The following is a 25,926-nucleotide window of genomic DNA, read 5'->3' as shown; positions in this document are numbered from 1 at the left end:
AGTACTTTAAATTTTCGATTTTAAGTTTTTCCAATCTGAATTATATCTTATTCTGATTGATAGACTTCAATGGATTTGAGCTCATTTTCAATAAAAAAGATATTTTTCGGATTGTCCTAAAATAAAATAATTATATCATATTTTGATATACGTGCAACTTTTTCTGAATCACGGACATCGAAGTCAACGGCCCAAACCGTGCATTATTGAGTTCGCTCAACAGATCCATAAAATTGAATCCAATTTTTGGGAAACCAAAAATGGAGCATGGTTTTTGCATATAATTCATTGCATTCTACTAGAAATTTTTCTCGAAGCACTCATATCTTGATAAGTTATAATTTTGATAGGTTTTGTTCTGTCCAATATCAAACTGTGCTATCTGAATGAGATATAATCTTGAAAGGAGTATATCTGAAATTGATATAATTTAGCTATGATCGCATAGATTTTTTGATATAATTTGAGATATTTTAACATCCTACGAGTACTGAATAATATCTTATTTAGATAGGAAGAAAATAGTATCAAAATATCTCATTTTGATATAATTTAGTTTTTCCCTCCTGATCGGGATGTCAATAAACCACATTTTTTGCTAAAACCATGCCCCATTTTTGGTTTCCCAAAACTTGGATTGAATTTTATGAATCTGTTGAGCAAAACTCATAAACGTACGGTTTGGGTCATTGACTTCGATGTCCGTGTTTCAGAAAAAGTTGTACGTATATCAAAATAAGATATAATCATTTTATTTTAGGACAATCCGAAAAAAAATCTTGTTCATTGAAAATGAGCTCAACCCCATTCAAGTGCGTTAATCAGAATAAGATATAACTCAGATTGGAGAAACTTAAAATCGAAAATTTGTAGTACTTAATTATAACTGAATCAGATGTAAATATCTTGGTGGGATACTCTTGAGTTATTTTTTTTATATGCTCTCCTGATCGGGTTGAACGAAGATTTTTTTTCGAATTGTCTTAAAATTAAATGATCATATCTTATTTTGATATACGTACAACTTTTTATGAAACACGGACATAGAAGTCAACGGCCCAAACCGTACAATCATGAGTTTCGCTCAACAGATCCATAAATTGAATCCTATTTTTGGGAAACCAAAAATGAATCATGGTTTTAGCCAATAATGTGATTTATCGACATTCCACTAGAAAATTTTCTCGAAGCATTCATATCTTGATAAGTTATAATTTTGATAGGATTTGTTCTGCCCAATATCAAACTATGCTATCTGAACGAGATATAATCTTGAAAGGAGCATATCAAAAAGTTAAATAATTTAGCTATGATCGTATAGATTTTTTGATATAATTTAAGATATTTTAATATCCTACGAGAACTGAATTATAACTCATTTAGATAGAAAAAATAGGTATCAAAATATCTCATTTTGATACAATTTTGTTTTTGTCTTCTGATCGGGATACTTTTGAACTATTATTCAGAATTCAAATTTCAAATTATTGTATCGACTTAAATTATTATAAAGCAAATAGCTTTAGCATTTTAAATTCAAAATTTGTATTAGAAAATTTCTGTAAAAATTCCGAAAACGAATCAAAAGATTAAAAATTAAAAATAAAACCATAAATTAGTGTCAACACCCCTTGAAAGAATTCAGAATCTGAAAGCAGAATCATAATTAAGATATGAAGAATTTTTTAAATTTCAAATGTATGTAAAGATTTTTGAATTCCTCGAAGTCAACATTGGAAAAAAGAACATGAATTAAAAATCAGGAATCAGTTTAAGGTTAAAAAGGAGATCAAATTAAAACAGAGTTTGAAATTAAAATCCAGAGCTCATAAATTGGTTCAGTCAGTTAATCAGTCTTTTATTTAAAAAAACAGCTCCTATTCAGATTAAAAAATGAATGGATAATCTGAACAGAAAGATTTTTTTTCATAATTTCTTTATTGAAATGTGTCTAACCTCAAGGAAAGAAAAGAGCAATTTAATTGTGCCCCTAAAGAAAACAAATTAAATTAGAGTCAGCTTAAATTTAACAAAAAATAACAAAGAATTGGAAAATTTTATCAAATTATGGAAATGCTAGAATACTTTTTGATTTTCAAGGTATTGAAGCATAGCAATATCAAAAGTGTGAAATAATAAATTTATTACACGGATTTGAAAAATATATTCTTTGCATCAACAGCTTATTCGTTATTCTTCTCAATTGACAAAAAATAGTGAGCATTTTATGTTATGAAAGGAAAAAAATAATCAAAAGATTTGCCTTTTGAAAATTATGATATTAAAAGTATTTATTGCTTTGTCAAAAGATTGAAGGTTTGAAACGTTACTAGAATTTTGGTATTAACTATCCACCAACTGCAACGTTGATATAAAGTCGCGAATGCCATAAGGATGGTAAAGCGACTTTAATCTAAACAAAAAATTTGTTTTGCCAAGATTATTTAAATCAACAAATTTATTGGCTATGCTAAGTATTTTTTTGTGATCTCTTATTTTCATCCCACCGTTTAACAGCTTTTAAATTAGCAGTCATAAACGAAGAATATCTCTTCTGGGGTGCAAGTTAGGTTTGTGGTTTGTTCACTTGAAATGTAATGCAAAAACCAAGGAATGTTTAAAATGCAAATTTCTATTTTTTTAACTTTCTGTTCATCTTTGGTGATTTTTGATAAACATATATGTTTTTCCATACAAATTGCCATACAAAATTAAAAGTCGTTGAGCTTATTCAGGATACAACGAATCGCTTCCAAAACTAATGTAGTTATTCTGGCATTTAAAAATCCAAAAAAGTCATGGGGGTGTAAAATTTGGAAAAAAGAAATTTCCATACAAAGCTCACAATTACCTAATGTTACATCATCTAGCAAGTCTTTGGAGAATTTTGTTTGTGTATACATAACTATACGTTGAATTATAAATTCTGGATTATTTTCTATTTTAAAGGGGGCTCCTCATTCTAGTTTCAAATTTCTCTTCAGTTACTTTGAACTATTACATATGGTTTTGTTAACTGTTTAAGCGAAGCTTTTAATTTTGGTTTCCTCCTCGGGAGACCTAGGGCAATTCCCCCCCCCCTCTTTATCCGGCCTTGAATGATAGACTATCCAATTTGAAAAATTGTTGGATCCTGCTGTAACCATAATGGTGCTTACGAGGTTTTCTCAGAACTACCCAGTGTGCATAATTACCCCACTTAACCCTTACAGATATGGCTGATATAACTTATTTACTTATGTTTTGAATTTACATAAATCGCTTTTGAATACATGCTGTTATTTATGAACTTTCGATTCTATTTTCTTTCGTGTATTTGCACGAGCTAGGAAAATATACTTAAAGAGTTTTTTATTTTGCCAATTCGCTTCCAACATTTTGAACATACAGTCATTCTGAGTTCTGCATGCTATAATTGTCCCTGACCTTTTTTAACCACAATCCACCCCACCCCGAACACACAGATCCCAAACCGACTTATTTCTGGAGATATTCGAAAGTCTCAACTTCAAGATAAGTATTTTTATTTTCGTTATCCTCAATTCACTATTTGCCGATTTAAACTATCGATTGTTATGGTCAAACAGCACGGAGTTAGTATATCAGCTGATCGTCAACTTTTTTTTCGCTCATCAGTTTAATTATGCTAGTGATGATGAATTGAATTTTTGTTAACATAAACAGTGAATGTTGGTGATGTAGTTGTCATAATAATTTAATTCGGTGGGTTTTTGTTATGGAACTTGATATTCCGTTGAAAAGATTTTTTATTTTTGAAGTTTGAGAGAGAAACCGGGTGCAGTGTGGTTGTTGCAATCAGTGCTGCAAATTTTCTTAAAGGAGGAATGATACTGACTGTGATTTTCTATCAGTGTAAAAAGCTTCAACTGAAATGAACGGAATAGAAAAGTCAACAAATATAAAAGCTTCTGATCGGCTCGGTCATCTTCGTGCTACAGAAAGCTGTGTGAGTGTGTCTATCAGTCAGTAGAAAGCTCACTCGTAAACCCGAACTAACTTGTTTCACTCGAAAGCTACGAAAGCGTCTTTCGCTTAGGCATTTCTGTCACTCAATGTTTTTGATCAGTGACTGCAGATTAAGCATTCAATCAGTGTCAGCGAAAGTTGCTGATAATTTCAGTAAGCATTTGTTTTTGCCATTTTTGCAAATCATGTATTGGGGTTCAAAAAGAAAACGCGAATTGAAAATCGCTGAGACTATACGATTATTTGAAGGTAGACAAGAGGATGGGTGAATATAAAATTCATGAGAATTAAATTTATGGTAATTAATAATGACAAAAATATGACAAAATGTGGTAAAAAAATGACAAAATTATTACACAATGTGATAAATATGTTGAAAACATGATAAAATTTTGACAAAAGTATGAGAAAAATCTGACAAATATGACTAAAATTTGACAATAAAATGACATCAATCGAACAACTATGTCATCCATATGACAAAAAAAATGACAAAACATAATGAAAACAAGACAAATATCCGACAAATGAGACGAAACTTTGACAAATGTGATAAAAATATGAAAAAATAACACAAAAATTAAGCAAATTATTCACAATACAATGACAAAACATGACAACAAAATTTCAAAATTATGACAAAGTCTTACAAATACGACATAAATTTAACAATAAGATGATTAAACTTCGAGAAACCTTTGTCAAAAACATGTCTTATGTGATGAAAATAAGACAACATTATGACATAAATCTTATTATTAAAACAAAATTATCACAAAAAATTGACAATAAAATGATATATGTGGCTAAAAAATGACAACAAACTGGAAGATATTACATTTGTAATATTTAATCATTTTGTCAAATTTTTACATAGTTTGACGACATAGTCGTATTATTGTTCATTTGATATCAAATTTTCAAATATATAAATTTGTCGGATTTTATAACAATTTCATGTCATGATTTTGTCAATTTATTGTCATATTTTTACCACGCTTGTCATGATTTTGTTATATTTGTCATATTTTTGTCAATTGTTTACGACATTTGTCATTTTTTTGCCATGATGTTGTCTTTTTTGTCATATTTTTGTTAAAATATTGTCATATTTTAATCAGATTTGTCATATTTTCGACAGAGTTGTGTTAGTAAATATTTTTCCATTGTATTGTAAACTTTAGTCCTATTTGTCAGATTTTTTTTGTCATAATTTTGACACACTTTTACCACATTTATCATGTTTTTTCATTGCCAACTTTTTGTCATAATTTTGTCCCCCACATTCGTCTACACGCTCCCTCGCCAGCGTTCGTCTCCAAACCCGAACACTCATTTCTAAACCTTCCCACCTCTTCACACCATTTGAAAAAAAACGCATTTTTTATCAGAATCCTTAAAAAATAGCGATCTCAACAGTAATTCTGAAATTTGCGCATGTCTGGTCGAACAATCTTTGTCACCATTCAACTAAATTTAATGATAATAGAAGGAAGCTTTTTTCACTTTCAGCAATGTTCGCTTGAAACTGAAAATGAAGATTGGATAACCTCATGAACCTGCAAAGAGCCTGAATGTATACTAAGCACCGATGTTGCCGATTGGTGAATGAGTGTGCAGAGAGCTTTCAGGACTGAGCTTTCTGTTCATTCTCGTATGAATCTAGTTGGAATTGAACTGACCGATACACTGCAATAAAGTCAGCTGATAATTTCTCACTGACACTGAAAATTTGCAGCACTGGTTGCAATTTAAGAATTTTTAGCAGTGACGTATCAATAATCAAATTGTAAATTAGGTTTGACTTAAAATCATTTTACAGTTATCTTGAAACGTTAATGACAAAAACAAATTACGCGAGTTGTAAAAACGTGAGTGATCGATTGTGCTTATTTCGATGCATTAGTGTTTAGTCAAAAATAATTATTGCCAAGTATTGAATTTAGACGATTGGAAATTCTGTGCTGTTCATTGAATCTGGTAAGATCTGGAATATACTAATCAAAATAAAATGAAACTTGTTTTTGGATTTAAATACAAACATAAATCTTAATCAGTTAACAAAATTTAAGGACAATGAAATGATTTCCAAGTGGAAAACCTAGAAGAGAATGTGTTGTTTTTTTTACAAATTTATGGAGAATCATAGGAGCAACATACATTCGAGCTGATGAACCCAATGTTTGTAATGCTAGTAGTGTCCATGATAGGTGCATGAATTTGTGAAGAAATTTAATGTGAACAAGTGGAGACAGAACAATTTTGTTAACAATTTCGCTAGGCTGGTGAGTTTATCTTAGCAGCTGTTTTTCAATAATATGGAGTTTACTCAATATTATTAAAGAACTTGGATTTTGTAAAGGCTTGAAAAAAAGAAAACAAAAGGTGTAAGAAAACCTATGATCGCACTATTTACCAAAATTAATCTTGAACTTTAAAGTTAAACTATTTAATTTACTAAACGATTTGAAGAAAGGAAGAAGGTTTTCACGATCAAATAGATGAGTTAATTGTGTATTTTTAGGATTTACCTTTAAACAGGTAATGAGTGTTCATAGTAAAATAAATTTCGAGAACAAGATAGATAAAATAAACTTGATCACACTAGTCAAAAGTGTCTCCTGATCATATCCTACCAGCCAAACCTCCAAACCAAAATTGTTTTGCTAGGATGCAGAGGTGACCTCGGTCCTAAAGCATGATTTTATATTCTATCATCCCTTTCTCTTATTTTCCTCTCTATCTATTGACTACTAGGACGTGGCCGGCGCCGTTATTGATGTGCAAAGAGAGAGCATCAGTTTTGGACATTGTAAATGTTCTGTCAATCCCAGACACCATTTTTTTGACCTCTGGACAAAACTGATGGCCTCGGTCAATCACGGAGTAGCAACCATTGGCGATGTGGAATGATTTCTACTGAGCCACGCTTGTGATCATGGTTTTCGAAATGCTGCTATTGAAGGAAATGATAGACACACAATGATACATTTGATTGGTAATTAGAAGAATGATACATTTTTTAAGAAGAAAATCATTTTGTAAAAATTAGCAAGGCAGCATTTCGAGTTCAATGATTCAAGTGGATGTGAGTAGTCAAACAAGCTAAGCTAAGCTAATCCACCCCACCCCGAACACACAACCCTATTGACTTCCAATAGACAGAAATATGAGATAAACGTATCTGGTAAGTACTGGATAAGTTGCCTCGTACGACATGGACCAGTAGACTGAGTCGATTTGCGGTTATTTTTGAATTTCTCAAACCCTGGGGTCTTAAGAGCTTTGTATTGGTCCGAAACTCATCCATGATTTTTGTAGAATTTTTAAGTAACGATTACATTTGAACTTCAAGGTTTGTATGGGAAAACTGAATATTTTGTACTGAAAAATCAACATCATGTTTGTTTCTTCTGTGGAACCGAGCCAGCTGATAGTTTTTGTGCCAATTTATAAAATTCTTAAAGGAAATTTTCCGCTGAACAACTTTGTCGAAGGCTTTTACTTCTTATCCTATTAGGCATAAAAGTTATTAGCTGTTTAATGAAGGTATGTTTTTTCGCATCGATAAACAATAAATTCAATTGACATCACTGCTGGAGCGTCGCGAAGTATTGCATGAAAAGTAGGCACCCTGCAGGGATGTCAATTGAATTTATTGTGTATCAATGCAAAAAGACATATCCCCATTCAACACCCAATAACTTTTTTGTCTAATAAGATAGGGGAAAGGTTTCCTAAATGGGCCTATCGGGTTAAATGACCCTACGGCTGTTTGATCAAACGGCTGACTAGACAGCTTATCTGACCAATGCATTTTGAGGGTGATACGCTTAGAACATAAGGCAAGAAAGAATTTTATGAATTTACAATCTCAAAAAAATTTAAAAAATCATACAAGGTTTTGATACATTTTGATGTAATATTTCGACTTTTAAAAATTATCCGTAAAGAATCTTAAAACAAAAACTAGGATGGTTTTTGTTTCTTACTCAAATGAACTTTAGAAATTTAACATATTTCAGCTTTTGTGGAGGTTTAACAATGATTATATAGTGGAATAATAGAGTGTTTTTGTATGCCCCCATCATGTTTGTAAAATGCCACCATCCTAAAATAACAGGTTAAATAGAATAAATAAATGATTTTTATCATTGAACCTTCAAATCTAAGCTCTGAATAACATCTTAAGAGGGAATTGAAGATCCAAAAACAGATTTGATAAAGTTTTTCTCATGGATGAACTGCCTCCATAGTGTGGCAACCCTAACTTTTGTTTGATTCCATAAAATTATAATATACATAGATTTTTATAAAACTTCAGCTTTGTCGTACGGAAATTATTTCTTTCTAGCAGTTTCAATGAAATTATACGAAAATATTGCCCAAAAAACAGAAATTCTGTTCAAAACATAAATAGGCGCATTTAGCCCGCACGGTTTGAGGTTCAGCATTTTAGACAACACTTATAATAAAATCATTTTCTTGGAAACAGAAGAAAATTTTAACATAAAAATTACTCCAATGTATAGAAAACAGATGCCTGCACACGTGTACATAGTTTTTGTACACATATTCGATGTGATATTTGATTAAATCAGTGTTCTGCTTAACAGGCGCATATAGCCCGCTCCTCCCCTACGAGGTTAAGGTCTTGGACAAAGTTGTTCAGCGGAAAATTTCCTTCAGGAAATTTATAAATTGGCACAAAAACTGTCTGCTGGATCGGTTCCACAGAAGAAACAAAAGTGATGTTGATTTTTCAATACAAAATATTCAATTTTCCCATACAATACTAAAAGTTCAAATTTACTCATGTAAACATTACTTAAAAAATCTACAAAAAATCGTGGATGAGTTTTGGACCAATACAAAGCTTTTAAGGCCCGGTTGCTATCGGTGTGCCGAACGGGACGGTCATTTTAATTCGGGCGCGTTTCGGGTGCTGTTGATTTTGATACGAAAGCGAAAACAAATAAACGGGAAACCTACGATTTGCTCAATAAATGTATCCGAAAATTATTTAAGAAAGATGTGTCTGGAAATTATAATTGGTGCTGAATTGTTTGCATGGTGAAAAGTGAAGAAAAATTCATAGGAATGACCAGGAGTCGCCAAAGGGAAATATTGAGCATTCAATGTTTCAAGCATTCAAGTTTACCCAGGAAAGGAAATAGATTATGGTGCCGACAAAAATAAAGTGAAATTTGACCATTCTACTCCTTTATAAGCGAAATGAAAATTTTAAAAAGGCTTTGGCTGGGGATAAAAAATGGTTTTTTCCGTCGTTTACTGACTTGTGCAAACAGGGCTTGAATGTGTTTGTGTGTTTCGGTTGGGATAATTAGGAAGAAGAGGAGTGAGTGGTCGTGGTGGGTAAATATGCAGGAGTGAGTGCCTTGATGGTAGCTGACGTATTGGTGCGCGATGCTGAAGGATTATACAGGCGAAAATTCGCCTCGCTGCGTGTCGAGAGAGAACAAGAGCTTCGAGTTACTGGTGAGAACGTTCTATGCTTACTATGTTTCTGTTGATGATACACCGAGCTGACACAAAAGTCGTTTTTCATACAAGCGACGAACTCGTGTTTTTTACCGATAGCCTACTCGCGTCAGTTTTTCATAAACCGTAGACGAAATAGAATTTTTTAAATGGCGAGCGAAAATGAAATGCGTCATAGAATGTACTTGCTAAAAAACGAATTGTTTTTGGGTTAATCGTTACTACGTTATGGCATATTTAAGGAAATATGATTTTTTATGCATATTTTCAGAGAATGATGATTAAAATTGTTTATTTATTTGTTTTGTTTGCTAGAAAACTACATTCGGATGCATTAGAAATACTTTTTTAACTATAATATTATTATACACAATAACTCTGTTTTTAGACTTATGTGCTATTAATTAGCACTGTTGCTAAATGAAATGTTGTCAAAATTTGCTTTTTGGAATTATAGTTTTAGTAATCGGATTTCTTTTCAGAACTATATTCAAATGACATAAAGAGTAGCAAAATTTAGAAAAAAAAACATTAGGCTTAAAATTTCGACCTCATTATCGTGCTAACAATAAACCATTTTCTTTCAGGTGGAATTCTGTGGAATTAAATTTTCATTTACTACACTTTTGCGGTGGCCGCTTAATAATAACATAATTTGTCTCCATAAAATGGTCATCATAATTTTCGTCATGATGGTCGTTAAATACGTTTCATTTCATAATTTCATAGGTATTTCGGAAGAGATCACACTTTGTCAAAAATTGATAAATTTCATTTTAGTACATATCACTAATCGTTAAGTTTGAAGACACTATAAAGATAATTGAAATAATCTAGCATTGTGTGCCATACCCAATATTTATAAATATCAATAGTTTTTTTTATTGTTAGAGATTATGTCTAAAATAATTTAAAAATGGTAAACCTGTTCCGAGTTTCAAATATAACTAAGAAATGTTTTTGCAAAAGACGATTAGAAAATATGTTTCACTTAAAATTAGTTTCACGATTTGCTTCTAATTCTTGGATATCTAATCCTAAATCATCTCTAATTCTCATAGAATCATTAAAAAACTATTTATTTCACAGTTGTTTATATAGTTTTTTTTTTTTGATACATTAAATACATATTTTATTTTCAGCCATTGAAAACACCTGAAGGTGACCTGTTAAATAAACTTGTTGTCATATTATCGTGGTTAACCATATAATCTGCTTGTATCATTGTAATAATTTGATTTGTTTTTTGAGAAGGGTTGTTTTTGTTTTGTTTTGTTTTGTTTAATCTTTTTCGGGTATCAGGGAGGGCCATCCGGACACCATATCGAGGCGATGTGGAAGGTAGAGTGCACTGGGCAGCTACCTTCAACATGTCGTTAAGAGATGGCGGGTTCGTCTATACACATCCTATGGAACATTCCACATTAAAATGGCTGAATTTCTTATTTTTTTAGCAATAGATTGTTCTTTCGGTGGAGATAAATTATCCTTACCCCTATCGAATCGTACTTGTTACTCTACTTGTACTTTCACTCCCTTGGAATAGTTCACTCAAAGGCAGTTCAAAGTTAAAAAATAGGTTATTCGGATCAAATTTTGATGTGCGGTAGTTCGCTGCAAACGGGCTGTGCCACGCTACATAGGATGGAAGATTACATCATACATCATACATCAATACAAAGCTTTTAAGGCCCCAGGGTTTTAGAAATTCAAAAATGACCCCAAATCGACTCAGTCTAATGGACCGGTAACCTAGTGACCAAATGACGCAGTCACAAAACAATATAACCAGAGAAGAACGGACGCAGAAATAATTATGGTTGTTCCATTTTACTATTTGACATCGCTAGTTTCTAATTTACAGTTCTTACACTTTCAATTGGTGGATAAGTACCGATTTTTTCTCCCTTGCTAATCCAGCCATCTTTGACACAGAAAAGAATGAATCATTTATGCAATCCCATCAATGGCTCACTAAGAAGAAAGACCATCATCGTTTTATTTGTGTTCAATTTACTAAAGAGCAAAGAGTGTTCCGTCTTCTTTAGAGTAGAGATGCAAATGGAATTGGTTCTCGTGCCCGACACCTCAAGCAAAGATAGTAAATTGAAAGATATCCTTTACTGACATATTTTCTTCTCACTTCATTCCAATCATAAGGAATTCTGAACAATTTACCCACCTGAAAAAAAAATGTTTCTAACTGATTAATTTCGGCATTCAAAATTTAAGTCGATTGCAATTTATATCAGAAAAAAAACAAGAGAGTTGGGTACCTTCGCATTCACTATCTTTGCGTCGGAAACGTTTCCAGAAGATAGTCACAAGTGATTTTGCTATTTCTTTTTGTCATCAATGAAACAAGTGTTCATTTTCTTAAAATGATAAAACTGGGAGCTGTTTGAAGAACTTTTTTTATTCAAAGCTTGTCAAACGACATGCTTTCAACGGATGAGGAACAGTTGAGTAAATGATATTTGACAAACAAGTCTGTCAATAAATATGTTTCATTGGGATACGAGAAATTTTCAGGTTAAAAATATAATTAGTAGAATTAATAAAGCTGGTTTGTCAACCGTTTTGAAAGATTTTTTTTCAAGTTTTTGAAATTTAACATTTCAAGCATTCAAAACAGGTAAATGAATTAGTTTTTACACCATGTTTCGATGATTTTCGCATACATTATGTACATATGTGTATAGTAGTAGCAGTAGCACATCAAAACGTTATTCGCTCGAGTGAATGGTTTCATCATTTCATCACTTATGGTAAAATAAACTGCAATACTTCATGAATGAAATATTGCATGTATCCATTCCGGATGTGGGCAAATAGAATTGAAACTTCAGTCCTCAGTTGTCCGCTTCGTCGTCATTTCTCGTTTGACGTGTTTGATGTTCCGGAGTGCTTTTGTGTGTAGGCGTGTATGTGCGTCTATTAACCACACTTGTTTCGTCCAGGGCTGCGCCAGAAAGCAACAGGAAGTGGCCATCCGCCAACGTCCGCTTGGTTAGTCAACATGAATTGCTGCACCCCCCACGATGGCCAGCATCATCAGATCAGTGGTCGTCGTCGTCGTCGTCGTCGTTGATGTCCGGAAATTATGAATTCATCCAGCCACAAACAAGGAGGAAACATGGAGCTGCTCTCGCCTAGATGGATGCATTCTGGCCACGCCGCCGCGAATGGCCACGGGAAATCACTGACCAGAAACAGCCAGGGAGCACATCAGGGAATCCAGACTGGTGAACCGTAATGTGTGGGGAAACACATTTCTCTCGTCTTGTTTGGTTGGGAAAGTGGTTGAATTTCAGAGGCAGCTTAGCATTTTGAAGCACTCACTTGGCCGCGGCTCCACTAAACGACATGTGACGTCTTTTTTGCATCTCGGAATCGCTGCCGGCAAAACCAGATTCCAAACAACTCTGTTAAGCCTCAGTTTCTGTGGTTCCGAAAATGGTAAGTTACCGTCCATCTGAACCTGGGTCCATATTGCACCTGTTCTGAATACACGATGTTTTATTGTGAGCAACCGAGAGCGAAAGGGTAAAAACACCCTGCATTCTGTAATACAAGGGACCGGATGTAATTCCAACAACCGGGCACACCATGGATGGATGATGGCATTTCGCGTTATGTTCTAAAAATACCACGACACCTGCCAGGATATCCGCGCTCTGGCTGGCTGGCTGGCTGCTGAAAGCCGATTACATCACTTCCGGTGTGGTGTGCTTTTGGAACAGCAAGAGAAAAAAAACCGGGAAAATATTTTATCGCATCCCTGCAAGGTTACATTCATTGGATTTTTATTTGCAACCTCTCACACCTACAATCAGGAGGTAGGTACCTACCATAGCGCCTAATGGAGATGACTTATTGCCTCCTGAGGGTAGGTTTGCTTGCCACAGCAAACAATTGCCGGATTACCTGTTCTTCAGCGGAATCAATCTTTCATGGAGCATGAAACCACAGAGAAAGGTTGGTATGACCACTTTATAATTTCATTTCAGTCCCCGTTTTTTTGTCGTCCAGTATAATAATTCAAAAAAAAAATCCAAACTTGATTTAGTTTTGTTTGTCAGTTAAAAAACACAGAAATTTCTTAAGTCAGTTCAGTTACTCTTTTGAGTTACACCAAAAGCTTTTCTAAATAAGAAAATTTTTAGAAGAGATTCGGATGTTTCTGAAAAGACTTCTGGAGAGTTCCTGAAAGAACTCAGGAGAAAGGAACTAAGAGGAGACTCCGAAAGTTTCCTGACGCGACCCAGGAGCAGGGGTGTCATTCGTTCACACAATGAGCGCAAAATACATTTTATTTGAATCAAAGTAATCGAAGGATTCCTTTTAAATCGGTAAATGAAAAGTTCATATACTGGCAGAGTATTTTTCTTATAGGGTAGCGTACATCAGTCGTTCATTAGTATTGTCGACGATGATGACGTAGTTGTTATAAGTTTCCTCACATAGTGTATAGCAATTTTACTGAAAAATCGTTTTTCTTTAAATTGAAATACAAAGTTACAGTGTTTATTATCCTACAACTAAAGATAGTAATGCAATTAAGTATTTGAAAAAAAAAAATACATTGAATTATTAAATGGAAACGAACAACAAATTGTAATTCAACTTGAGGTTATACGTTTCATCTGAAAATTAAAATTTGAAACCCTTTTTAGTTCCAGTTGTCGTAATTATGTGATATAGTTTTCCTGTTCCGATTTCTTAAATTAATCTTAAAAAACAAATGTTAGTTCAATAAAGAAAATTTATTACAACAATAGATATAAAAACAAATTACAATAAAATTTTTCTCATTTTCTTGAGATTTTTTCCCAAAGGTGTGGAATTGGGTTTCTGTAATCTTTTAAGATTCATTTTGATTTGTTTTTTTTTCTTTTAAAATTCTATTAAGATGATTAATTCGAATATACGTGCTTTGGCGCATGAAATGGTCAACTAATTTCCTTGGAATATTGGGGTAAAGTATAGCAGCACTTTCAGCAGCGGAGCGGGCAACATAAGGGCCCTTAAAAATGTAATTTTTGTGCAAGTTGTAAAAGCATTGTTCGAGCTGATGAGCCTGCGTGAGCCATTCTGTGGAAGGTTTCGTCAAGCCCCCCAAAGACAGATGTTCTACATAACTCGCAGGAAAAGCATAATCATGATCCCGTAACGTCATATAAACTTCTTCGAGCTGGTATGTAAAAGAGCCAACATAAGGGAATTCCGTTTTGTGTTTACGGCAAATCGCTCCCACCAGGTATTCAAATCCGTCCACCTTGTTTTGAAATCCTATCCGCGATATTTCAGCGATGGAGTCATCGAAGAGGGTATTGGAATCAACGTTTTCCTTCCTTTCAACGGTTTTGGCGTCACATTGTTGATTTTTGCCTTTTAACGAACGCAAAACATCCTGAACGATATATTCTTCGTTACAGCGGTCCACGGTGTTCTGTCTACGCGAGACTGATGGTATATTTTTGCCCAACATAATCACTCTCAATCGGCGTAGAGCGTTGAGAGGGGTTGGGTGACCGTTGCCACCACCACGGGCCCGAAGCATCGAAAAAAGGCTTTCGAATGCATCCTGGTTCAACTTGGCGGTCATCAAATACTTGATGTCGAACCTTTCGCGCATGTCCTTGAAGAGTGCTTTCAAAGAGATGATCGACATGAGAATGGCTCGCTGGAAGACCTGCATTCGAAAGTTGTATGATTATTTTTTAAAGTAGCAAAGTGTAAAAAATACATACCTTTCAAGTTTTTTGATGTACCAGGTCTAATTGAACCAATGAGGTTGTACATGCGATCGAGAGCCTCGTTTTGAGCATCCAGGTATGGTTTTTTCAATATTTGAGATTCTCCAGGGAAACGCGAATTAAAAACATCGAACCAGTCATTGATAATAAATATTAGTTTTCAGTTCACGATTACCAGCCGATGGGCACAGACGTACTTTTCTAGTGGAGTTAGATCTCGTGTGTTTGCAGAGAGTTTCGCTTGGTGAAGATACGACCTTCAAATTTCGGATGTGGATATGGATGCTACAATCAAAGCAGCCGATCGTAACTTCCGTACGAGTTCGTTGCGGTTCTTTTTTGGACGGGACAAGCCCATGCCAACGGAAATGGAAATATTTACGTTTTTGAGGGGTATTGGATTAATGGCCGAGAATCTCAAGGCCATGTACAAGGAAGTTAAGGAATATAGTGTTTATGTTATGTTTCAATCGGATGCCGAAATGGATGCAGCTTATTCAAAGCTAACAGAAAGTCCGGTATTTAAATATGCCAGCGGTTTGGCAGTTACTTTAACCGTGTCAGTGGCTAGTGACAAAGTTAAATATGTGCGAGTTTTTGGACTACCTCCTGATATACTTGACTCTGAAATCGAGCAGGTTTTGTCCAAGTATGGAAAAATCTACCGAATGATCAGGGAGCGATACAGTTTGGAGACTGGGTTTCCAATTTGGAACGGAGTAAGGGGCCTTCACATGGAAGTGACAGGAAATTTGCCAGCAGCGGTACAAGTGCTTCATTTTCAAGCACGTTTGTACTACGACGGTCTTCAGAAAAAGTGTTTCTCGTGTGAGGCCACAGATCACCTAAAAGCTAAATGTCCCAAAGGTCGGACAGTGAACGACAGGATGAGGCAGAGCAGTGAAGAAACCCGAGGAGGTGATCAAGAACGATGTGCAGTACCAGTGACCTTGGAACCGAAAATGTGTTTGACGAAAACGAACAGCAACGAAATAGAAAAGAAAGATACACATGCTCCTTCACCTACTCCTCGAAAGCAGGTTGAGTCGAGCACGAGGCAACGTAGCGTTTCGAAGGAATCGTGTGAAGCACAAATGGACCAAGTTTCGGAAACAGAACCAACTGATATGGCGACAGATGGAGGCACGACATGGATGATGGTTCGAGGAAAGACAGTTAAGCGAGTGGCACTGACAAAAGCTATTTCGTCTGACTCTTCGGAAGGTGGTGAACAAACGTTTATAGTTCCCGAGGCACCCGATTTTCTGAAAGCTCAGGCTCAAAGAACGAGATCACGATCGAAGCAGCGAAAATTTAGTGAGAAATGAAAAGTATGAGATGAGGTTATACAGTGTTTAAGATAATTTATAGAGCAGTTTCGAAATGAATATACAAAGATACAAAATTAGCATCGCATCAAAGATAAATAAAATGAGATTGTAAAAATTGTTAGATACGAAAAAAATGAACATAAAATAAATTGTTTAGAATAGTTCAGAATAACTTGAAATTGATGTGAACATGTATTTCTTTAGGTTAATTATCAATACATATTAATAAATAAAAAAAAATTGAAAAAAAAGCATCGAAAAAAGGCTTTCGAATGCATCCTGGTTCAACTTGGCGGTCATCAAATACTTGATGTCGAACCTTTCGCGCATGTCCTTGAAGAGTGCTTTCAAAGAGATGATCGACATGAGAATGGCTCGCTGGAAGACCTGCATTCGAAAGTTGTATGATTATTTTTTAAAGTAGCAAAGTGTAAAAAATACATACCTTCAAGTTTTTTGATGTACCAGGTCTAATTGAACCAATGAGGTTGTACATGCGATCGAGAGCCTCGTTTTGAGCATCCAGGTATGGTTTTTTCAATATTTGAGATTCTCCAGGGAAACGCGAATTAAAAACATCGAACCAGTCATTGATAATAAATATTAGTTCCGATAACTGTTTAGCCTGAGCAGTGCCAACTTTTCTCTGTAGAGCAACGCCACATTTCCGTGAAAATATGTTTGCCGCCCAGGATACGTTTTGGCGCTGACTGCCATGAACTAACAAATGGTCTGCTGTCAAATAGAATCTATCGGATATTTCAATGTTACTGTTCGTAACCAGATACCATAGAAGATGTTTTCTTTCGTCATCCATGGGTGGAATAGCTGTCCCATCTGGAAACGTAAATCCGGTATCAAACAGCCAATTCCTGCACAACTTTAAAGTGTGTGGCGCATCAGCAAACAGGTAAAATTTTTGGCCAGTACTCGGATGAATGAGGTGCGTGCATTGATCGAAAAGATCTATATGTCTCCAAATGGATTGGTTCCCTCCTCCACAGTCCGACACAAAGGCCACACATTCATATCCTGCCTCCCAAACCAGTTTCACTCCTTCGTCCAGCAACTGCTGTGTGATGCTTACGTCAAATCCACAGAAAGCCTACATTTTACAGACAATTTAAATGAGCATAGATATTCACCTGCATTTTAGTGTGGGGCCCAAAAACGTCATCGTGTTTTCGATCGTACTCGAATGCTTCGGTCACGGACACCTCGTCGTACATGAATACGCAAATCCTCTCTCGATCCGATTTCGCATACGCAGCCACTTTGAGTAGTTCGAAAATCTTTTCAAAGTATCCCGCTCGCATATCTATATTAGCTGCGTGTTTTTCGAGACAGCTTACACTCGGAAGTGAAAATAAAAGCTCGTTTCTAACGTATTCTAAAGCAGGTTTGCTAAGGTATTTCAATGTGAATCCTTTAGCGAGTTCTTCCGTTGTCCAAGCAGCTTTTCTTTTTTTGTTCATCATCACATCGATTTGATTAGCAGTATATTTAGATGATAAAACTATCTTTGCTTGCTGCAAAAGTTGCATTTTTTGTACTTCCGTCAGTTCGCGGTTTAATTTTTGCAGATTGCCAACTTTTTGCTCCATGCTAACCAAACCATTTTGCAGATCTATTATTTTGTTGTCGCGCTGCAACACTTCGTTTTCCAGCTTAGCTATCCGAGCCTGCAGAGCACTCACCTGGTCTTCATTGGAAGTATCTTGGTGGGGTTCTGAGCACTCCACTTTTTCCTCGGGAGCAATGGCTTGTTGTTGCGTGGATGGTTTCGAAGAAATGCTCGAGTTTTGTAGAAGTTGTTCAACCAACACCTTATTTCTCTTACGTTGAATTCGTTGTTCTCGATTCGTAAGAACTTCAGCAACGGAAACTCGTATAGATGGAATGGCTGTGTACAGAATATTTCAAAATGAGTTGAATGAATGAGCCTGGTTGAAACCTAATAATTTACCTGCAGTGTTTAACCTCGGTCGGAACTTGATAGTTTCGAGAACTGTAGTATTTCGGCATAGTGCAGCTAAAATTGAACAACCAAATTTCAAATCAACTCAATTCAAATAATAAAGCTCACATCCGCAAAAAAAACACATACTCAAGTGTCCAACAAACTTATCGCTCTGACTTTATTCACTTAAGGGCAGCAGCAAAGGAATTAGGAATTATCAATTTTCCATATACCGATAAAAAATATCATAACAATTACGTCACGACCGTCAGCTGTAAGCAAATCAATATGGCGGATGAGGTTACCTCCTAAACAAACCTACTTTGATATACCGGTATTTCGATAGCAACTTATGCCGTTTTCGTTTTTCTCCACTGGCGCGGGGCAAAACTTTCTCCGAATAAACAAACAGAATCGTCACCCGGGTCGATGCAAATATATGGTTGCTATAGTCAACCTTATGCTTACCCGATCAAGAGAGCATATCAAAATAATAACTCAAACGTATCTCACCAAGATATTTACATCTGATTCAGTTATGATTAAGTACTCCAAATTTTTGATTTTAAGTTTCTCCAATCTGAATTATATCTTATTCTGATTGACAAACTTTAATGGGGTTGAGTTCATATTCAATGATAAAGTTTTTTTTCGGATTGTCCTAAAATAGAATGATTATATCTTATTCTGATATACGTACAACTTTTTCTGAAACACGGACATCGAAGTCAACGGCTCAAACCTTACATTAACGAGTTTCGCTCAACAGATTCATAAAATTGAATCAAATTTTTGGGAAACCAAAAATGGGGCATAGTTTTATCAAATAATGTGGTTTATTGACCTTCCACTAGAAAATTTTCTCGAAGCACTCATATCTTGATAAGTTATAATTTTGCTATAATTTGTTCTGCCCAATATCAAACTATGCTATCTGAACGAGTTATAATCTTGATAGGAGCATATCAAAAACTGATATAATTTAGCTATGATTGTATAGATTTTTTGATATAATTTGAGATATTTTAACATCCTACGAGTACTGAATTATAACTCATTTTGATAGAAAAAAATTAGTATCAAAATATCTCATCTTGATATAATTTTGTTTTCCTCTCCTGATCGGGTACCCCCAACACTGACAACTTCTACGGGTTGCAACCGCCTGCTTGAGGTTCAAACCTCGGGCAAAACTAGTGGACTTCTGAATAAATAAACGAACACAAAAACAGCAGTTCGGGCAAAACTCTGTAACCGTTCGTTACAAAATCTTTATGTTTTTTTTGTTGGTGCCGTTTAAATAATTGAGTGAACGTTCACATTGCTGAAATTTGTTAGTTATGTTGTGAATATTGTTATTAGTTTAGTTTGGGAATTGTAATTTTAATTAATCGTCAACACACCGAAAATTGTCAACACACTGTACACATAACATAAGTGGGACTTAGGAAAAATGTCGGAGTAAGGAAAAAGCTGTGGAACATGGGTGTGGGAACTATTCAACCCTGCTTCAAAAATTCCCCATTTTGAATTTAAAAATTGGCGGTTTTCCCTGGCCAGATTCGGCCATTTGAATCTAGGCGGCGAGTGTGACAATACGTTATAGTGGAGTTGTGAGTTTATTGTAAAAAGTTGTTTGAAGGTGGAAATCTTTTGGAAGTAGCAGGCTGTCGAAGCTATCCAGGTATGCCTTGCGAAAAGCAACAGTGATGTGCAAGAAATTGCTGCGACGTGTATGCAATTTGGTAATATTTTCTGTACGTCCACAGGACCTTTTGTTCTTATTTAAAATCCAAACTCACCCGTCACGCTCCTACGGCCGGCCTAACGAACTTCCCGTTCGTTACGTCTAACCCGTAAAGGATCGTCGATATCCTCTGGTCTGCGGGCCATAACCACTAAGGAGGATTCCCTCGGAACGAAAAGGGTCCTAATTCCCAAGGAGGGCCTCTCTCGGCTTGACCAATCGGGCCAGCATGGGTCAGTCGATAAAGTCCATGAGAGAAGCGCCTAGCGAAGCCAGAACTCCACACGATTAGATCCTAAAGTTAAACCGGACTAGTCATTCCCACCCATCGTTCCGGTGCATTGAATTCCGTCGGTGCACATCAGAGTGGCATAGGAGCTGACGAGCTCGCCATTTTGTACGAAGCAGAGTCATCGTAGTCGTCAGGAGCAGCGGTACGTACCAAGAAAAGTTTGCGCAAACACACCCCACACACATACACTTTACAATAAACACCTTTAATTTGAAATAGTTTTGGTTTTTTTCATTTTTTTCAATAAATTTACTTAATTTCCTCAATTCAGGTTTTGATGCGTTCAAGTTGGCTCGCAGAGCTTACCGGAAAGCAACAAGAGCTGCCGAACGCTCAAGTTGGCATAGCTACTGCACAAACATTTCAGGCTTGCACGAAGCAAGTAGGTTAAATAAAGTCTTAGCCAAATCAAAAGATTATCAGGTTTCATACCTTAAAACCCCTAGTGGTGATTATACATCAAACGACGAAGAAACATTAAGTTGTCTATTCAATACTCACTTTCCAGGATGTGTTGATCAAGATTCATCGATAGAGCCTGAGTTCTTTTCTGGAAATCTAGATTCCTTGCATTTTGCTCGGAAAATAGTTACTACATAATCGATCAAATGGGCAATCGATGGTTTTGCTCAATACAAATCTCCTGGAAGTGACGGTTTATTTCCAGTTTTGCTTCAAAAAGGTTTCGATCATTTCAAACACATATTAAGAAAAATAATGATAAGCAGTTTTGCTCATGGATATATTCCTAAACTTTGGCGGCAGATAGCCGTGAAATTCATCCCTAAAGGGGGACGATCATCATACGACGAAGCCAAAAGCTTTCGTCCTATTAGTCTAAGTTCATTTCTATTAAAAGCACTTGAACGTTTAATTGATCATCATATCAGGCAAGAATGCCTTGTCCAACATCCGCTTCATGCGACACAACATGCATACCAAACAGGAAAATCAACATTAACTCTTCTGCACAACGTAGTACATAATATTGAAAATAGTTTTTCACAGAAAGAATCATGTCTAGGAGCATTTCTAGACATAGAAGGAGCATTTGATAATGTCTCGTTTACATCAATAATGGATGCGGCACTACTTCATGGAGTGCCTAGTGTTATAACTAACTGGATTAGCGCAATGCTAAGTAACAGGAATCTTCATTCGTCTTTAAGACAGGCTTCAATAACAAAAGTTAGCACACGTGGTTGCCCACAGGGAGGTGTACTATCACCTCTTTTGTGGAACCTAGTTGCAGACGGCTTGTTGAAAAAACTCAATGACCGTGGAATACCAACCTATGGATTCGCAGATGATTATCTTCTGCTGGTAAGAGGTTTGTGCATAAGCACATTATTTGATATAATGCAACAAGCTCTGCGCTCTGTTGAACGATGGTGTTCTCATGTAGAACTGTCAGTTAATCCTCTAAAAACTAATATTGTATTATTTACTAAAAAACGTATCACCCGCGGGGTGCGCCCTCTGCTGTTTTATGGTTCCGAAATCACCGTGTCTGATCAAGTTAAATATTTGGGTGTCATTCTTGACTCCAAATTAAACTGGTCTGATCACATCGAATTCAGAATCAAAAAAGCATGCATGGCCTTCGGGCAATGCCGACGTGCAATCGGAAAAAACTGGGGACTCAAACCCAAACATATTCACTGGATTTACTCCACAATAGTAAGACCAATTCTGGCCTATGGGTGTCTAGTGTGGTGGCAGAAAGGAGAAGTTGCAACAGTCCGGACTAAACTAAATCACCTTCAAAGAATGTGTCTTTTGGGGATGTCCGGAACGTTCACTACAACTCCTACTGCAGCACTAGAGGCTCTGTTTTCTATCAAACCTCTACACTTGTTCCTAAAACAGGAAGCCTTCTCATGTGCTTTTCGTCTACAGGCAGTTGGTCTCTGGCTGTCAGGAAATATCGAAAGATCATCGAGTCATACAAATGTGTGGCCTGAATTAGTTAGATTAAACAAGTTTAATCTAGCGCCAAACGATTTAACACTCTCGAGTAGTTTTCCCTACATGGGGTTCAAAGTCAAATTTCCTTCTCCTCAAGAATGGTTATCAGGTTTCGTAGAGGACCAAATGTCCTCTCATATTGTATTCTATACTGACGGTTCATTATCAAACGGCCGTGCAGGTGCAGGAATTTACTGTCACGAGTTGAACATAGAATATGCTCAACCTCTAGGAAAATATTGTACAGTCTTTCAGGCTGAGCTATATGCTATTATGTATGGAGTGCAAATTGCACTTCAAAAGAAGATTATGTTCAGAACAATTTATTTCTGTTCAGATAGCCAAGCAGCTATCAAATCACTCAGTGCTTCCAGTTCTAGATCAAAACTGGTAATCGCATGCCGGAAAGCAATCGAAGAACTTGCTGAAGGCAATGGATTAAACCTTCTATGGATACCCGGACATAAGGGAATTTTTGGAAACGAATGCGCCGACGAACTCGCTAGAGCTGGATCGGAAAAGGAATTTTACGGACCAGAGCCGGCTGTCCCAATATCACCATGTTGGTTCAGAAACCAAATTCAAACTTGGTCCTCTAACCAGCATGAACGATACTGGGAAGAGTTGGACACTTGTCGTCAAACTAAATTATTTTTAGAAAAACCATCTCCAATCATATCGAGTTACTTATTAACTTTAAATAAATCTCATTGCAGCATCTTGATCAGAGCACTCTCCGGTCATTGTAAACTCAACTATCACATGCACAACATTCAGCGTGCTGAATCTCCAGTATGTGGTAGTTGTGAATCAGATGTGGAAGATCCCTTCCATCTTATATGTAACTGTCCCTCATTTGCCAGACTACGTTTTCGTACTCTGGGATCTTACGCTTTAAGCGAATCTGAGTTTAAGAAATTAAACTTAAAAAACATTCTATCATTCCTTACCGAATGTAGAAAAGAGCTTTAATGCTAATAATCCCTAGTGGAAAGGCTTTATGCCATCTTAAATAGATTGAATTTATTTCTTCCTTTTATAGGTTTTTCAGGTTTCTCAGGTAAATGATGAAATCTTGGATAAAAAAAAGGCTAGGCACAATTTTCCCGTATGTTTGGATAACGTGCCGCTATTAAGCCTACCCCCATTCTGATACCTGATACCTGAAGGTGAACCTTCGAAAGTCCGCGACGTCCTCACAGTTACCCAGTAGCAGGCAGACCCTCAGACCCAGCTCGAGGGGTCTCTTGTTCTGAGATAGAAGTCGAGAAGAAGTAAAAATAAAATCAAAGTAATAACTCGTGGATAACTAGGTTACCACTGGTAATAAACGAAAACACTATTACTACCTTCTTCAGTGAGCGTAGTAAGTTGCTATCGAAATACCGGTATATGAAATTTTCATTTACCGTGGTTGAATTAAAAGGAATCCTTCTATTACTTTGATTCAGTTGAATCGTTCAACCAAGTAGGCACACAACACAACAGAGCATTTTATTTCCCAAAGCACATTGAGAGAGCAAAACCGTAACTTTGCCTGCGCCTTATATGTCCATCAATGTGCCACATCGAAACAAATCGCTTAGCTGCGCAGCGCTCACTGAAATACGCACACATCATCAATTCTCAGCACATTGAGCTGCACAATGTGTATCACCACAACGCTGAATGCAACAAACGAAAGCGAACCATATCCCAATAAACAAGCAACAGCAACAACACAAACGAAATTCGGTCGAGTTCTGCTTGCGGCCGCCGAGCACCGTTGCCACAGCGAAATCTGTATCATGAGTGACATAGGAGTCCCAGTGTGTCAGAATAAGATACACTGTGCTTTGGCCGCCGACCGTGGCCTAGAGGATAGCTTTCAAGTCTTCTAAGCCAGAGGTCATGAGATCGAGTCTCGGTCACGGCATACATAGTACTCTTTCTGTGGGTTGGTGGTGTTAGCATTAGTAAGATGCTAGCCATTATATCCTTGAAAGATGTACGCTTTAGTCTTAAGTAGGATTTAGATCTCTTCAAAAAAACATGAAGTTTCACTGAGATCCTATATGTGTGTGTTCGTTTAAAAAAAGACAGCCACACAGTGGTCCGATTCTCAAAAAAAGCTGGCAAAAAGTCTGTTCTCAACATTTTTGCTGTGAAATCTTTTAAAATTGTTCAATAATCATAATTTTACAAAAAATAACATAGTATTTTCATAATTTCTTTGAAATTTCTTTTTTTTGTTATTATTGTGAGAATTTTGAAAAAACTAAAAGCTCAGTAAGTAAATTCTTGAATTAAAGTTTTCCATCAGATTGCAGCAAAACCTCTCACATTCTAGAAAGGTTCATTGAATCTAAAATTATCCCAAAATTACAATACACATGAAATTAAATCAAAACAGATTGACATGACAACGCTCTGGTGACGATCACTTTTTTTTATTTTTAATTTTAATCAACGTGTCAATATGAAAATTTTATGATAGATGGGAATTATTTAACAATTCCGCCATTTTTGATCAAAGTTTAGAAATTAAGGTATGTAAGATTTTTTTCTTTAATAAATATTTATTATATCAATAATTGTTTTAACACAAAACACTTAATTTATACTTAAAACGAGAAAAACAAACTTTGTGCTTCAGATTTTCTTATTTTTTTTTATTTAACTTTTAATTTTTATTTTTGGATTTTATTACATATTTCATATTGTTAAAATAATACCATAAAATTTTCTAACTTCTTTTCAAGTTTCAATTGGTTTTCATGAATGCTGAACAGCAAACAAGGTTCTATGATTTGATCAATAACACTAGTTTAAAGCATTTTTGAACTAAATAAGCTGAAGATCATTATTAATGTGAAATCGGGCGCTGAATCTGAAAATGAAATTTAAAAAAATCTTAGTAGAACAGTTTTTAAGTTATGCTCCAAATATGAAATTTTGAAAAATATAAAAAGAACTTGAACTTAGATGCAAATATCTCGGAACATGAATTTGAAATCTCTTTTTTGCATATTAGAAGTGAATAAATTTGCTATCGATCACTTGAACTTCATTTTTACGTATGATAAAGAGTATTGTTGATATTAGTGAATTTATGATGAACAAATTCTAAAAAAACGCCTTTCTTTTAGAGAAAATTTTGTTTTAGGGAAAGTTCTAGACTCGATGGTAACATTCAAAAAATCAGATTTTCTACTGACCTTAGATGTCAATTTAAAACGAAGATTTCAAGTGTGTTTTTTTTGTCAAAGTCGGTTGAAAATTGAAGAAGTAATGGTTACTTTAACATAACAGTAAATTTAGCATTTTTGAATAATTTAACGAACTGCAGTGTACTAATCACAGTATAGGAAGATTTAAATATGATAAATCTCACTCGCTTC

This window comes from Uranotaenia lowii, chromosome 3, assembly GCF_029784155.1.
Source record: "Uranotaenia lowii strain MFRU-FL chromosome 3, ASM2978415v1, whole genome shotgun sequence".
Taxonomy (NCBI): domain Eukaryota; kingdom Metazoa; phylum Arthropoda; class Insecta; order Diptera; family Culicidae; genus Uranotaenia; species Uranotaenia lowii.
This window is presented reverse-complemented; position numbering follows the sequence as displayed.